General features: G+C 46.4%; 1 protein-coding gene across 2 annotated transcripts in view; it reads left to right on the forward strand.

Moving 5' to 3' along the window:
- Positions 1-10232: 10232 nt before the first annotated feature.
- LOC133345430 (peripheral myelin protein 22-like) overlaps positions 10233-17295 on the forward strand; it is a 34394-nt gene continuing 27331 nt past the window's right edge. For both annotated transcript variants that reach the window (XM_061556161.1, XM_061556170.1), the window contains exon 1: positions 10233-10372. The gene's annotated coding sequence lies outside the window, so the exon portion shown is untranslated. The remainder of the gene's footprint in view (positions 10373-17295) is intronic.

The following is a 17295-nucleotide window of genomic DNA, read 5'->3' on the forward strand; positions in this document are numbered from 1 at the left end:
CCAACCGAACCGGCATTTTAACTCGCAAACTTGATTTTGACGAGCCGCTCACTCCACCGCTGGGCGTGAGAACGAGCCACTCTATGGTGTGCCGTGTCAACAAACCCGTGCTATTCCAACTCCGAGAGCCTGATATAAGCACAGTTGTGATGTTAGCCACACGCTTAGATTACACCTAGAGGGAGGGGGAGGCAAAAAGGCAACCTCTCATACAAGCACACTACTTCTGAGTGAGCACACTTTGGATATAAGCGTAACTTTGCCATTGCTCACAAGAGGTGTGCTAATATCCAGCTTCTGCTGTAATAGATTAAGTAAGCAGGCAATTACGTAGGTTTGTTTAATTGCCACGATGCAAAAGACGCGCACATTTCGTTCACCCAATCAATCGGCGAGGAGCGGTAGCACAGTGGTTAAGGCAATGTCTCTATAATACAACGACCCGAGTTCACTTTCCACCAACGACTACGATCAGTGGTAGTATTAAATATTACCATCAATATTACATCAGTGGTAGTATTACCATCAGTGGTAATATTAAATAGTACCAGCAATATTACCATCAGTGGTAATATCTGAACTGATATTGGCCTCATTGAAATCTGCATTGATAAGTGTGGTAACAAACAAAAAAATACTGCCATGACTGACAACGGCGTCAGGAGGCCTTTATCCAGCAGTGGATTGAGAATGGCCGGAAAATAATATGAATGATGACTGAATTCATCAGTGTAATTAAGCTGATCCGACAACCCTCGCGACCAGCAGTGGATCCACAAAGGGCTGTGATGTATGATGACTATTACTCGTGTTGTTACATCGTAAATAAACACGTTTTACTGCTTTGGATTTTTGGCTCGGTATTTATTATTCTTTTGGAATACTTTGCGTACGTGGAAAGAAACCAAAACGCGCATAATATAACCGCACACGTGATAAAACTGCAGCACTGCAGCCTGCAACCTGCTTGCTGCACTGCCTTCTACATGCACCTTGTTGCCCGCCAGTGTGGGGGGGTGATGATGACTCATGTGCATGACCTCACCATCTCTGTAATCCACCAAACCCCTCATTGGACCACAGACACGCGCTACTACAAACAGCCAAACTCATAGGATGCCAAGCTCAGGAGAATCAACATTCAGAGCCACAGAAAGCAGGGACAAATGGGTACAAATTGTGCCCGGCAAAGTGGCAGATATATAATTGGCCATTGCGAAGGGGGAAAACATAGCCCCTTCATTAAAAAAATTGGAACAGCGCAATTAAAGTTCCAAACTTGTTCCAGCGATGAATCCACAGACATTTATTGGGGGTGAGACCATTTCTACCGCATTCAGTGGAGTTGGGGGATGCAAAGCATTTTCTGCGCTCAAGTTTTGAAAACAGTCCACGAGACTGCAATGAAGAAAGGTCTTTATTTAACTTGTTGCGATGAGTCATTTCAACCGGGTAATACAAGTGTAAAGGAGCAACACGATGTTTTTTTATTTGTTTCGCAAAGGAAGGAAAAATATGCAGCTGTGTGATTGTCGGAAGAGCTTCATTGTGGAATTTACGTGGGTCAAGTCAAAGAGGTCTTCGTGCTCCAATGAGAAATGGCACAGCGCTCACCTCTTGAAGCAGCCCAGAGGTACCGGTGGAAATTTCACACTGGCATGGAAAAGTCCAGTTCCACCATTACGCTAGCCTCCAATAAATAACATGTTACGAGCTCATATAGTATGTAAGGCTGAATTGTGTAAACAAGCAAAATACAAAACCAATCTCGTGATATTGCTTTGGCAGTGGTGTACAACTACAAATAATAATTTTAAAAACACACCGAACACATTCGTCAATAACGCAGCTCTCAAAGGGAAAATGAAATATATTATTGCCATTTTTGTCAGTCAATGGACCTCTTTCGTTTGCCTCCGTTGAAGAACAGCCATTGTCTGAAGCGTCTCCTCTCCGAAGCGCGTTCCTTTTAAGGCAGCGCTTTATTGACGAGCGCGTTGTGTGTTTTGTTTTTAAAAAAGCAACAGTTCAAAACAATTACAGGGCCACGAGACCTTTATTTAAAAAAACGCACCACATTTGTTTTTCGTTCAATCAATAAAACGTCGCGCCAACATAGGTCATTGTTTCCCCCCCCCCATCCACCCCCCGTCGCAAAACGAATACAGAATAAAACCATATAAGGTGGCACGAGGCTGCTATTTAATTACGGAGGACATGTCGGGAAGTAAGCGAATTAAATAAAGATTGTGCAATGTTGATTGAATCATATCGCCCGTGAACACGGAGTTGTGTTCTCTCGCCTGCCACACCCATGAGGATGGAGATACGGCCCCCTGTTTGTGTCGGATGACTTCCACGGCACAACTGGAGGAGGGTCAATGCGGGCGTTTCACGATGGAATGCAGCGGCACTGTTGAATCAGACAAAGGAGCTTATGGGTTTGCAAAGATTAGTGCAACGTACTTACCGTGTGGGTTTCGCGGGCTGGGCCGCATGTTGTTCAGCACGATGTCCGACGTTTCGGGTGTTCCCAGTGAAGCACCCAGGCATGTTTCAATAACGTGCGGGCATGGCCCAAAAAACCCATCGGATGGTGATTGTGGAAAAAAATATAAATCATTTGTCTTGACAGCAATGATAATACAACGGCATTTGTATCCGTCACGACTACAGCAAGACCAGTGGCATGTTCCCTTTGACGTCACACACGGAGCCAAACAACGAGTAATCACATGTACACACAAAGACCCACCCCCCCCCGTATAGCCTTCGCTGACTTTTGTGGCAAGTGCTGTTAGCGAGCATCAATGAAGGTCAGCACGGTAGACGAGGGGGTGGGTGGCCAGCACCACGCCCGACTGCCTTTGCCTCTCCGAGTGGCGATGTTTACACACCGCATCAGATACTCATTTGAGATTGAGTTGACCTAGATGAGACCCAGGACCGGTTCACATATGCATCACTGGTGTTGGCCGTGAGCGGGAAGCGAACTCGGGTCGCCGGGTTCGTAACCCGCTACACTACCTACACTGACACACACACGTAAAATAGACAAAGAACCCCTTTAGCCTAGTTAGGTTGTTAAAGCAAAGTGGACATCTATTAGAGCTGACATACACGCCTGTGTGTGTACACACAAGTGCACACGCATGCACGCGCGCACGACAAAAGGTTCGTCCAGGGATCAATGGTTTCCATTTGGGTGCCGTTAGCAGCACCTTAATTATTAAGGACACAAGCAGTGGGGGGGGGGGGGCGGGGGTGTTGCAGCCGGACCACACCCATGAGCCTTTTGTCCACGTTGCTGAAAATACAAAAACGAGATATTGCAACATCGGTCGATGGGACAGGTCGTGTGTGGTTGGGGCGAAGTGTGGACACTCCGACCTCTGCCAAGACGTCTGGGCAGCGTGGAAGAGTAGGCCAAATCAACTCTGAGAGGGCCTTTATAGGGCTCTCTCCAGTAGAGAGTGGCGTGAGTAAGCAATGCAGGGCTGCATCGTTCTTTAAAAAAAAATACAATTCTCACTGGCGGTGGGACAATGCTCATATTGCAAAGCAACGCAGAGGCTAATTCGATGCTACGTGAAACATTTGCGTTATTTTAACGTTTGCAAATAACAAGGGACGTTGGCTTATGCACCGACCAATGTCTGTGTGTATGCACCCAAGGCAATGAGTAAGGGCGTGCACAGTATTCACAAACAAATGCGGTATTCCAGCCGCATGTCGGTCGGACGAGTCTCAAAGCAAATGCCAAATGCGTTCCCTTCGGCGCTGCACGCACTCTGGTGATCTGCGTGGCCCACGGTGACGGCACGATAAGATGGTCAATTATTGAAGCACAAGGTGGATGTGGTGTAAAGTGAAAGAAGAGCCATCATCCATTTCAGTGTCCCCGAACCACACACTTGAACGGGCGTTCATTGCTCTGATTGGTAGACTTCATTCTACCAGGTGACACAGCTCACTGATGATTCGAGTTGCGTCTGGAAAAGTGTCCTGGGTCCGTTGATCCACTTGATAAGTGACAACCAATTATGCATCGTAGCGCAAGCAAGTGGAATCGCTATTGCGTGCGTGTAGGGAGTGCAACTGCACCGGAGCCAACTCGGCTGCAAGGGCATGGGCTCTGGACTATGCACGGATAAAAAAAAACGTTATTCTCTTAGGCACATTGGTATGTTGCCTTTTTCTTTTTACCAAATTAGATTATTCTGTCGATCGTCGCTGTATTTTATGTTTTATCCCGTTCTAACATCAGCAATTGTCCTAGTTACAGTATTCCATCCACCTTTGAGCAGCAGCTCAAGGCGCTCACCTGTCCAAGCTCTCACCTATTCAGTTCTCACCTGTTCAGCTCTCACCTGAGAATAGGTTTTCCCCTTTTTTCTGGCAAAGAAGGTCCCATGATACAGCTCTCACCTGTTCAGCTCTCACCTGTCCAGGCTCTCACCTGTCCAGGCTCACACCTGTTCAGACTCACACCTGTTCAGCTCTCATTTGTCCAGGCTCTCACCTGTTCAGCTCTCACCTGTTCAGCTCTCACCTGTTCAGCTCTCACTTGTCCAGGCTCACACCTGTTCAGGCTCACACCTGTCCAGGCTCACACCTGTCCAGCTCTCACCCATTCAGCTCTCACCTGTCCAGGCTCACACCTGTTCAGCTCTCACCTGTTCAGGCTCTCACCTGTTCAGGCTGTCACTTGTCCAGGCTCACACCTATCCAGGCTCACAACTGTCCAGGCTCTCACCTGTTCAGCTCTCACCTGTCCAGCTCACACCTGTTCAGCTCACACTTGTTCAGCTCTCACCTGTCCAGGCTCACACCTGTCCCGGCTCACACCTGTTCGAGTCACTTGTGCTCTGCTTACAAATGTGATATCCAGTTGTGAAATGTATATATACACATGTATATATGAAGGACTGTTTATTCATGAATAAGGAATACTTATTAATATATATTGAATCTAGATTTGAAGTTTTCGTGACTGCAGGGTTCCATACTATTTGGTTCTTACGTGACTTTACCGAAAGAACCAAAGAGTAATATACATTGAATAATTTATTATAGAATGGAACATGAACAAAAAAAAAACACATTAGAAAGTGAGTCAGGCAACGAGATGCAATATAAACCATCTCAGAATGTCCATTGACAGTCATTATAACAACAAACTAAAATAAAAAGTAAGCGATTGAAGAACGTAGTGAAGAAGGCGGCACTGTTTGGCTCAAGTTAAGTATACACTACATTTCGATTTAAAGCTTTCGTGACTGCAGGGATTCATCTTCTTGGTTCTTTCTAAATAATTCTCACAACGTTTCGGTCACAACGCATGGCCATTCAGACGCTGTCTTCCCGACAGACCTGTTCTTCACCTGAGAACGGCTGCTTGCGTTGTGGCCGATACGTCGTGAGAATAATTTTATTATGTTTTATTTTTATTATTTTATTATTTCCCTTATACAGTACATATATAAGTCAAACAAAGTCACGAGAAACAAGTTTGCCGAACGACTGAAGATGTCTGTCAGAGGGGTCACAACTGGAGAATACATCAGGGCACGGATGCATTTGGCCGTTGATCAGTAACGATAATTCACGAGGGATATACATTTGGCAATAGCTCGAATGTCATCGTCAAAGATTGCAGAGAGGCACATGCTTTCCTCCTGACTGGCCTGGCTGATCCACACCACTGTGCCAAGGTCACGCTGCTGTAGGGCTAAACGATTTGGGAAAAATATCTAATTGCGATTTTTCTGACAAACATTGTGATTTGATTTGCGATAAAAATGTTTAAAGTCAAGCTTCAGTTAAATTTTCACCGTGTAATAGATTTAAAACATGTGATGGAGCATTACCACCTGATACCATCAAAATACGAGCTGCTCTATATATTCTAATGCAAGGATGAGAACTTAAAAGATATGAATTGTATCCAGCATGTATTTATTAAAACGTTTTAATTGAAATAGAACAATCAAACATAGAACAATTGTGAAGTTAAATAAATACAGTTATAATAATACAAAATTATACAATTCCAATAAGAAAGTAATTGGACTTTTCGAATGGCAAAAAATCGCAGCATTTGCCAATTGCTAATCGCATTGTTTCAAATTGCGATTTCGATTTGAAATCGATTAATCGTTCAGCCCTACGCTGCTGTGAAAACGACAGCCCACTGCAGGCATTTGTGATGACCTTACCAGGCTAATGGGGTGAGGACAATGCGTGTCGCGGTGCGACGGTGGCGAGATGTTAACTACCTCGCCTGGTATACACGAGGCCTTGTTGGTTCGATCCTGGCCCTTACATCTGTATTTTAGTTATTTGCATGTTTATCCCCGTGGTCACGTGGTCCCACCACATTTAAAAACGTTATTTTAGTGTATTTAGCTGCTATTGATTTCCAAGCGAAATGCCACTTCGATGCGCTTTCATTGGTGCCCAGGTGGCTTTTTAAAAAAGAGCTGTATAGCTTGGTGGACCTTACCTGGTAAAATAAAAAAAAGTTTCCTGTTCGGAGTATAAAAAGCAGTGTTGATCGTCTACCATTGAGTTAGACCTTTTTTATTGACTGAGCATTGCAGAAATATTGTGCGGCTCAAATTAGGCACAAGCATTGCTTATCTTCTTGGTTCTTTCGGTAAAGTCACGTAGAAGGGAAATCATAAAATAATAAAAATAAAACCTAATAAAATAATATAATAATTCAATGTAATATTTTCAAATGTTTTATTTTATTATTTAATTATTTCCCTTCTACGTGACTTTACCGAAAGAACCAAGAAGATGAATCCCTGCAGTCACGAAAGCTTTAAATCGAAAAGCATTGCTTACTTTTCGGCCGAATTATTTTGGCATGCCACATCCATCTCGCCTTATGTTGTCAGACATTTTGTTTCACGTAAAGCTGTTCATAGGATTATAGCAACAGAGGGCAGCGTTGTAATAGCATTATTATGGATAGACATACCCTGTACTCTGGTGGTAGTAGTGCCCTACGCTGATAATCGAGATTCCAAGCGAGCTGAGCAGCGTTTCGGAAAGCATTGAGGGAGAAAGTAAGCCCTGGGCATAAATAACTAAAATAATAAAGTGGGAGGCTGCAGCGATCGGCCCACTTTCTTGTTCCTCATCATTGAATTGGGCTGCTTTCAATGGCTCTAGTGCAGAGTTGAGTGGTTTGTGTTGGGGTGTGCAGAGAGTGAAGTGGTGCTTTCACTTGGTTTCAAATAAAAAGTAGCTGAAACTACTCCACACACACAATCTGCCCTTCTTACTTACTGCACCACACACATGGGTTCTAACCAAAGATATCCGTGCTGCTCTTCTGTTGGATACTCACCAGTTTCTCCTTGTGGCCAGTGCCAATTCATTTATACAAATCGAGTTAAATATTTCCCCCGTATAGCCTTAATTGTTGGGAGAAGTGCTGTTTGCGAGCAGCTACGAAGGAGGCCAGCGTGGCACACGAGGGGGAGGGTGACCAGCACCACGCCTGGCCGTCTTTGTTTCCCTGGTGGCGATGTTTACCCACCGCACGAGGTACAGTCCTCATTTAAGGCTGAGTCGACACAACATCTACAGGATTGGGTTGTAAGACCCCAAACTTTTGCTTTAAAATTCATGGGAAACAAAAAAATATTCTTATAAATAAAATGTGGTATGTTTATTCCATTCATTGCACTACAAATGCATTGCAAACCGTGTTTTTGAATGTGCCCTGTTCTTGAATATGATATTTATTTGTAAAAGAGCGAAACAATGTTATTCTCCCTATCTACTTTTCCAAACCCATTTGTAGTCAGAGCACTTATTTGAGCTAAAAAAAAGACTAGTTGCAAATCCAGCGGTAGTTACGTAGCCCGAATGCGAGCGCCAGCCTGGTCCACTTTACTTTTAATTTTAATTGCTGGTCTCTGGTGTCAACTCAAAGTTGCACAAAAGGAACCGAGGAGGTCAGAGGGCACGGAGGAAAAGAGCTTCGTCCAAAAAGCCACGCTCTTTAATTCTTCAAGGCCCCTTGGATAGACACATAACAGATGCTCCTCTTCTGAGTTGTTTTTGCCCAGCTGCTTGCTACCTTTGCTGGCCTTGAAATTAGTCAACATTTCTGCTACGACTGGTGGGGGAGGGGTAAGGAAAGGATGGGGGAAGGGCAGCGGACACGGTAGCTCCAAAACACAAGCAAACAGAGGCTTGCTGCTCGCTCAATCACTCGGTGCCATTCTGATGGTTTGATGGTCGAGCCGAGCAATGGCAAGAATTGCCTAAGAACAATGCACTATGCAGATTCAATGTCTAACCGATAACGCCGATTTATTGCGCTCCTTTTGCTAAGCTACGTTTTGTGTGAGCTTTGAAAGCAAGCAATGCTCTGATTAGTCAAGGGGAGACGGCAAGCAGCCATGCAACGTTGGCCCAATGTGCCGTGTTTACTGGCAAGTCAGAGGCTCGATTCAGTTCCTGAAGAAGCTCCCGACGCGTGGAGAGAAACGTCGGACATCGCGCCGAACAGCACACGCGGCACGACCCGAAAACGCATCTAAGTGGATGCACACACATCACTAACAATATTTAACTTTTTAAAATTTCTTGTGAAAGCGATCTGGAGATGATGGAAGCCTTCTCCCAGTGGGGTATGGTGCCAATAGTTGAACCAGGCACTGATAATTTAAATTTGTAATAAAATAATCTGTGGAGGGCAATGTTTTGGTCAGTGCAGAAGTCCACTTATTGCAAAGTAATTTCAAGGCACAAATGTTTACTCAAGCGTAAATGGTGCAACAACTCACAACAACAACAAAATACCTTGAGCACATTTAACGAAATGAAAGGCTTTATAGCACGAGGAGGTGTGTTCGTGCTTCGTAAACACGCCTTGGCCAGCTCACAGCCTTCAACATACAGTAGCCAAGAATGGAATGCGTTTTTCAGTGCAGGGGGAAAAGAGTTGTGAGTGAGTGCGTGGGGTGAGCTGGTGGGGGTGAGTTGGGAGTGGTGGTGGTTGTGGTGGGAGGGGAGAGGCAGGGAGTAGGAGGCGAGGTGGTGGCTGGGGGGGGAAAGAGGGATTGGGGAGCGGCGTGGGGATGGTTCGTGGTTTTAGTCGTGGGGGAGGGAAGGACATTTTGGCAGGGAGTCTGTGTGGGTGTTCTGTGGAGGGGGGGGGGGGGGTGCAAGGGCGGGTGGATGGAAGGGGAAACGGGGGGGGTAGTTTGGTAGAGGTCAGAGGGCACGGGGATGTGCGTGTGTGTGAATGTGTGGGTGTGGGGAGGCGGTAGTGTAGCAGTGGTTAGCGCGCTGCGCACACGGCCAACACCAGTAGTGACGATTATGTGAACCGGTCGTGGGCCTCCCCTAGGTTGACTCAGCCACAAATGAGTGCCATTGTGCGGTGTGTAGTAAACACCGTCCACTGGGGAGACAAAGGCGGCCGGGCGTTGTGCTGGTCATCCCCCCCTCCCTCGTGCGCCGTGCTCGCTAACAGCACTTGCCCCAACAGTCTGTGAAGGCTATACGGGGGGGGGGGCGGGGCTGTGGATCTTTGTCTTTGTGTGTCCGTGGGTGGGAGAGTGAGCGGTGGTGGTGGGGGGGTGTGGGGGTTGTGGGTGGGGGGGGAGATGACAAACGCCAACATGAGCATGGGGCGTCGCCTCGCGCGTGTGTGAGTGGAGTGAGCTCTAGAGGGGGCTGGGGTGTGTGGGGGGTGGGGTGTGTGGGGGGGGGATGTGTGTGGGGGGGGGTGTGTGTGTTGGGGGTGTGTGTGAGTGGAGTGAGCTCTAGAGGGGGCTGGGGTGTGTGGGGGGGGGGTGTGTGTGGGATGTGTGTGTGTGGGGGATGTGTGTGTGTGGGGGGGATGTGTGTGTGTGTGGGGTGTGTGTGGGGGGATGTGTGTGGGGGGGTGTGGGGATGTGCGTGTGTTGGGGGGGTGTGTGAGTGGAGTGAGCTCTAGAGGGGGCTGGGGTGTATGGGGGGGGGGAGGATGTGTGTGTGCGGGGATGTGTGTGTGGGGGGGAGTGTGTGTTTGGGGGGGGATGTGTGTGTGGGGGTGTGTGTGTGTGGGGGGGGGATGTGTGTGTGGGGGGGGAGTGTGTGTTTGGGGGGGGATGTGTGTGTTGGGGGGGGGATGTGTGTGTGGGGGGGGGGGGATGTGTGTGTGGGGGGTGTATGTGGGGGGTGTGGGGTGGGATGTGTGGGGGTGTGGTGGAGGGATGTGCTCGAAGCGCAAAGCCGTCCCTACTCTCACTCACAGCGAACAGAGAAGCGGAGCGACCAAGAGGCGATTCCAAGGAGCAACCCCCGTGAGAGAGCGAGAGCGAAGCAGCAGCAGCAGCACTTTCTTCTTCACCCGCCAAAAGTGAGTTGCAGAGCATCTCCAGTACGCAACCATTATATCTCCTCCTCTAACCCTGCAGACACACACATTACTATTACTACATACTATCAATTTACACTTTTTTTAGTTTTGTCAAGTAAGGGCCCACTTAGCTATTTTAGGTATTTTTTCACAAGCGAGCTGGCTATCGCAAATGATTGTTCAACGAAGTGGCTTTAGTGATTGTTTAAAGCAGCCCGAATAACTCGAAACGCGTGATTGTTGATTCTGAACGTGGAGTGGGGGGGGGGGAACCCGGAGGAGTTGGGATAAAATTCCACGCGACCACGGGGAGAGCGAGACACGCAAACTCCAAATGTAGAGCAAGTTTCAGGGTTGCGGATGGAACCCACGACCTATTGCATACCAGGCGAGGTAGTTAACATCTTGCCACCGTGGTGATGATGATGATGAGAGAGAGACACGCAGACTCCAAATATACAGCAGCAGGCGTCAGGGTCGGGATCGAACCCACGCCCTCCTGTGTACCAGGCGAGGTAGTTAACATTTCGCCACCGTGGCGCCTACTGGCACAAATTAATAAATATACCCTGATAATACTTTCACAGACGAGCTTTTTAACGCCCTTTGCCTACACCCATGTGACTGTACACTGTTTTGTTCGAGAAGAAAAAAAACCCCTTTAAAACTGTTGATCACGCACACGCCCCATTATACGACCCCGTGCGCATTAAAAATGTCACGGATTTTAAGTCCACTGCTGAATGAACGCTTCCCCCAACGCGCCTGCTTTAGTGGTCGCGATGGTTTTGGGGGGGGGTTGTGGGGTGGTGGAGATATAGAGGGGGGGTTATTTGACCATACTTCACCACGCTGGGTTAGTGGGGAGCATAGCTGTTGGGGGGAGGGGTGGGACATCTGCGCACAATACAACAATTGTCAATTTTCTCCACCGCCATAGGCTTATCGCAAAATCACGCGTGCTCGGTATTCTGCAGCCTGAACTCTGGGGCGGTGGCGCTGTGGTCAACGCCACCCGATTCCCATTCCTGGCCACGGGCTGGTGATATCTGCCAGAATCGATCGGTTCTAGCCCCAGCCCCAGCCCCACCGCTCCCACGCCTAACCCACCCTTGACCAACACGCGCTTACCAGCGTGGTGAAGTATGGTCAAACAGAAATTCCACGGCGTTGGGATGCATTCAGTCATCCATCAGTGGGACATTGACAAAGGGCTGGACATTGTTTGCTCTGATCCTTCATCAATGTATGTACCCTTTGACAGCATTATCGCATCCTAATTATGATCTACACCATGCAAATACGCATGCATTCTCTTACCATGCCCATTGAATGCGTGCACTTAATTCTGTTCTTGGTCGACAATCTCCATCGACCGTGCATATATCTCTTACCTGATGCACTTCACGTACTATACTCGGACAGGCATACGTTTACATCCTTGGATATATTTCTTGGAAGCATGCAAAGCATCGTGGCAGTGTAACGTGTGCCTGATCATGCTCGGTATTCTCGTGTTTGTCATACGTCTACATTCATATAGCGATTTCTAAACAAAATAAACCTCAGTATTGTAATCAATATCAACGGAACAGCAGCGTTGTTGACATATGTGCTGAGTGTAATTGTGGGTTTGCACCACTGCCAACATCAAACTGTTGGCATACTCGGTATGCAACGAGTGTGTACCTACTACCTACAAGTACTCGGATTTTAATTAGTCTCATAAAAGTGTGCACCCAACGACTCGTCAAAACACAAGGCGAGCGAGTGGACAACACGAGTAAGATGAGAGGTTGTTGTGTTGGGTGGTGTTGGGGACTTGGATTATCCTGTAGACAATTTGGAATTTTCGTTGTTTAAAAAAAAATCGGTCAACTTGTCTTTGCTATAATAAACACCGATGCAGACTTTATTACAAAGTTTTGTATTTTCAACATTTTTTTTTCTTTCAATATAGCTGATGCCATATACAGTGTAGCAAACACGTGGCGGACTTAGTAATGATGTATTCAGTCAGTATTAATCTTGTGTACACGTATTTACTGGCTTTTAGATTCAATAAGAAAGCATGTGGTGGGGTAAGCGGTGTGTAATTATTAAACTTAATTTAAACGGCCTGGCGGGGGAAACGCGGTTCATATGTCCGAGTATTCTATCACGATTAATAACGCTGTTTGTTTTGTCAAAAGATTTGCGTTGGCCAGTACATTGCTGAGTGAGGCATGTATCCAGTAGCCCTCGGTGTGTGTGTAAATGCAGCTCTGACACCAGCCTTTTATGAGACTATGGGTAACGTTTATTTCGTTTTAAAAGTTATGAACGAGACCGTATAACTTGCAGTAACCCTACTGCATTGACACACATCACAACATCGCTACAAGATAGATGAGATATATGCAGAGTGCATCATCATTGTAGGATCACGAAACATCCGCCTGTAGTCCAAACTCGATTTGCCTGAAACCCCTTTCCAACGTGGAGTCGCAGCGACATTTGAACACATCGACATTACACTCACTACAACTACGCTGTTGATTCTCTCTTCAACACACCGGTGGGCTAAATAAGTGAATTATTTTGTCCTTTGAAAAACGTGACACATTTTTACTGTTTGGCCGTGTCGGGTGGTGGAGGGTTACGACACACTTATAAATAACGCGATCTGACCCACAAACCTATATTATGGACAACTACGCTGCTGTGCGTTGCCTTTAGACAAACGCTGCATTGATATCTGCCACATCAACCCAACTCCTCCACTTCCAATTTGCAGAACACGTAGAGATGTAAGGCGTGCTGGGACGAGTGTGTGGGGTGGGGATTTTGTGCAAAATATTGTGTTGGATGTGGTTTACAAACAAAGACAAAGATCCCCCACATAGCCTTAACAGACTGCAGGGGCAAGTGCTGTTAGCGAGCAGCACCTTATGAAGGCCGGCACTGTGGCACACGAGGGGGTTGTTTGGTGGCCGGCACCACGCCCGGCCGCCTTTGTCTCCCCCAGTGGCGATGTTTATTTTAAAAGCATGTATTGAATTTGAGGCTGAGTCGACCGATGGGGAGGAGGAGGCCCAGGACCGGTTCAGAGATAATCGTCACCGGTATCGGTGGCCGTGATCGGGAGTCGAACTCGGCTCTCTGGGTCCGTATAGCGCCAACCGCTCACACTACCACTCCCCCCACTGGCCGTACACGCGCACAAATCGTGGACTTAGTTGGCGTTGTGGGTGACCCCTGGGGGTTAGTTGCATGGGGGCTGGTGCCTTTTGTGCCTTTTTCCCGCCCAATTTCAAAACGGAGGCCTCTAACTTCCACGGACGGCATTGTCCAACACCCCTATAACCCGTAACGGTTCCTGCTCGTGTGTTTTTAAAGAGGACGGCAACAGCTGTGGATTTCACGGTGGTAAGGTTGCTAGCACTTCATGTGGGACAGATAAATAAAGAGCGCTGACTTGGAACACGTTGTTGTTGTTGTACTGTATCAGAATGGGTCGGTCATTTTGTTAAGTGATCTGTGTGTGTCCATACCTGTCACCCCCTTATTACAGACCTTATTGGTCACCCCCGTGCCCTTATACATCTTAACGTTAAGCCTAACAAAGTCCCATCACAAGGGAGGAAACACAATTAGAAAATGTGTTTGTATTTTTTGCCCGTTTTGAAACTCGTTGTACGCCTTATGGACCTAAATTTCCCTGCACAAGAATACGGGTAAACCGTATGGGTTGACACGGTATGTGGGTTTCAGTTTCATTTATTTGGTATAGCCCTGTGCCCCATTCGGCTCTTGAATTGGGTGCAACCGCAACAAACAAAAAGATGAACAAGAAACATCTTAAAGTGACTACGCGCAAACAGAAAAATCCAGGAAAAAAACAGCAAAGTCTTCCAGAAAAAGCACCGTATATCAATGATGTGTGCAAAAATCCCAGTGGGATGCAAGTCAAACAATAACAACCATAAGACAATTTAGGTTAAACACGGTATGTGTGTGTGTACCTCCTTAAAAAGGGCCGACAGTTTGTTCACATTTGACACAATCTGTGTTACATTTGACACATTTTGAAACGCGTGTTGTGTATCGGTACAATGGAAGTGGCTAATGCTTTTTTTAAACGAATAAATATGAATATTCACAAGACAATCATAACTTGAGTTGTCAATTTTCCCAGAGATTTGTTATAAAATAAGCCACTGTTAAACCCCTCTTTTCATATATTTATCAAGCATGGTACTACGATGTAATTGATTATACTATTTGACGAACCAGTCCTTTTGAGTAATAGAAACTTACAGATAAAAGTGTTTTTTATATTAATGGGGGAAACGCATCTTCCCTAAAAAACTCTTATTATTAATAATTTAGTATATTAATACAGCAACATTGGACGTTAAAAGTTTAAAATGCAACGTCCAATTCTGTGGGGTATATTTTTTAGTCCTAGTTACGATTTTGGAACCCAATTCGCCCTAAGACTCCGAACAATGGGCTCCCACCTCGTTTAAATAAAAGGTTGATGGGCTATCACCGGTTTAAATAAACGTCATTAACTGTATCATCCCCGTATCTACAGCATCTACCAACATCGTCTCATCAGATTTGTTGTATATATAGTTTTTGGCACGACGTTGGATCAAAGTGGGATGATGTATTCATTCTAAGCAAATGCTCTTCAAGGAGACAGTTCAAAGGGGCAACAGGTTAGGAGTGTTTTCTTAAGCGGTTGCAGCAGGGTTGAACACGGGTAAAGATGCCACAGCTTGCAAAAAGGTCAACAGTGCCCTCATGTGCAAACCTCATTGGTTGACCCCAAACCAGTAGTGGACATTCCTTGGGGCAGGTCACATTGTGGTCATAGACAACAACTATTGACTTCCCCACTCACGTGATTCCAACAAGGTGGTGAAAATTTTACTGACTTCCCCCCCACCACCACCACTGTGATGATGGTGATGAAATGGAATTGATCCCGGCTGAATTGAAATCTAATTCTCATTATGTCAGAATGAGAAGCCGTGTTCATCCTGGAGAAATCCGATGAGCTATGAAGCTCTTTTTCACGTACATCTCCATGTGGATGGAGACGTTGCTCAATTGAGCTTGATATAAATGTCAACAGGAGCCCATGTGAAGGACTTGCACGCTCTAAAATTCCATAATAATGTAACGTAGATAAATACAGGAAATCACTTTGCACGTAAAACAACATTGAACAATAATATTATACCTGGCAAGCATATACTTCTTGTTCCTGAAATGCATTGTAGTAAAGTGTGTTTCTAACAGTGTTATCTGGAGGCCGTGTTGGCATATAGATACAGTGCTCGTGTGCCTCTGTACTGTACTTTACACTGCACAGTATTTATCTTGTCTTTCAACGTTGCATTTAGATGTGTATACATGTGCTATTAATCGCCATGACCAATTCATCCCGGAATGTGCCTGCCTCCCCCCGCCCCTAATACCTTGAAAACTAAGCAGAGTTAAGAATGGACAGAGCTCGCACGGGCGACCACCCATGCACAAACAATGTACAGAATAGGTGTTGTGAGCAGCAGAGGACAGCGCAGTAAAATCTGTTCTGTAATTCCCCCCCCCCTCCCTGACTTTTCATCAACCCGCACCGACCAGTGCGGTGAAGTATGGTCAATTAACCATCGTCACCCGCACGGTGTGGAGGAGAACGCCATCCAGCAGTAGATTGACAAGTTGACATGTCGCACTGAACTTTACGCGTAACCATAAGTGTGATGCGACCCTGTTCGGCTCATGCGCACACCATGGGAATGTGAAATTTCCACGAGTGGCTCAGAGCCACCAGTGAGACGAGCACCACCCCGATGCTCGATTGATCACAGACGCTTGGACTTTACTTTTTTTCGAACTGGTTGCTTTAATGCACGTGGCACAAAGAGAGGAAAAATGGTTCGGATGTTTCGCTCAACCAATTGGGGCATGCAAGTTCAAAACATACTAGGCCCTCGCCCCAAGCTCTGGGAGGGAATTGTTGAGTTGCTGCCAATGTGATCTGTGCATTGTAAGGCCTACTGGATTGTGCCTGCAGCATTTTGAGTCGCAACAAATACTGCATCTACGTATGTTGAACTTCTTTCGTACCGTACGTAGCCAGCCGTGCTAATCGGAGGTGCGGATGATGGTTTCAATATCATGAACCATGATCCGTCCACTCCCAGGATGAAGGCCCCCTCCCCAAGCTTCCAACGTCTTTCGTCATTTTGCGATGCAAAAACAAACCACCTGGCATCTGTAACGTGAACTGGTTTCTTTGCTCTATCTCCCCCGGTGGATGTACTCTCGTGCGCTTTCCAACCATTGGCTGCCACTCGGTCGTTATTATTGACCCGTCGGCCATCATCTCATTCTAATCTCGTCTCCTGTGCACACACCGCCAACTTTTCTCAACAGTTTTGATCTCACGTGCAGCGTTTTACGTGCCTAAACATGCGCACGTTCTCTCAAGCACTCGTTCCTCTTTCTGTCCTGTCTCTCGATGTTACGAGTAAAAGTTTACACGCTTTTCCTGGTTTTAATCCAAAACACAGGTTAACAGGACAACTGCACAAAGTGCATTAAAATCATGCCTTAGTTTCCAATGCCTTTTTATGGAAATTCAATACATGCTTCAAAAATACCGTGTAAGTTAAAAACTAAACGAAACTACAGGGCATCGTGAATTCTAAATACTGCTTGAACAAGCTTACTGTACAACTGTCCATTTTTAACATGCTCGTACACGTAAAACTTTTAGCTTGGCGTGCCCGAGTTACAATTTTTACATTCCCTAGCCAGGTGGGGCGCACAGAACTCTCCACTCATACCTGCGGCTGCCCTTAAGTCTGCACACAAATGCACGTCGGACAACTGAATGCAAAAACGATCCCCATTTTAGTAGCGTC

Source organism: Lethenteron reissneri, chromosome 3 (genome assembly GCF_015708825.2).
Source record: "Lethenteron reissneri isolate LAM-NWPU_2019-01 chromosome 3, ASM1570882v1, whole genome shotgun sequence".
NCBI lineage: Eukaryota > Metazoa > Chordata > Hyperoartia > Petromyzontiformes > Petromyzontidae > Lethenteron > Lethenteron reissneri.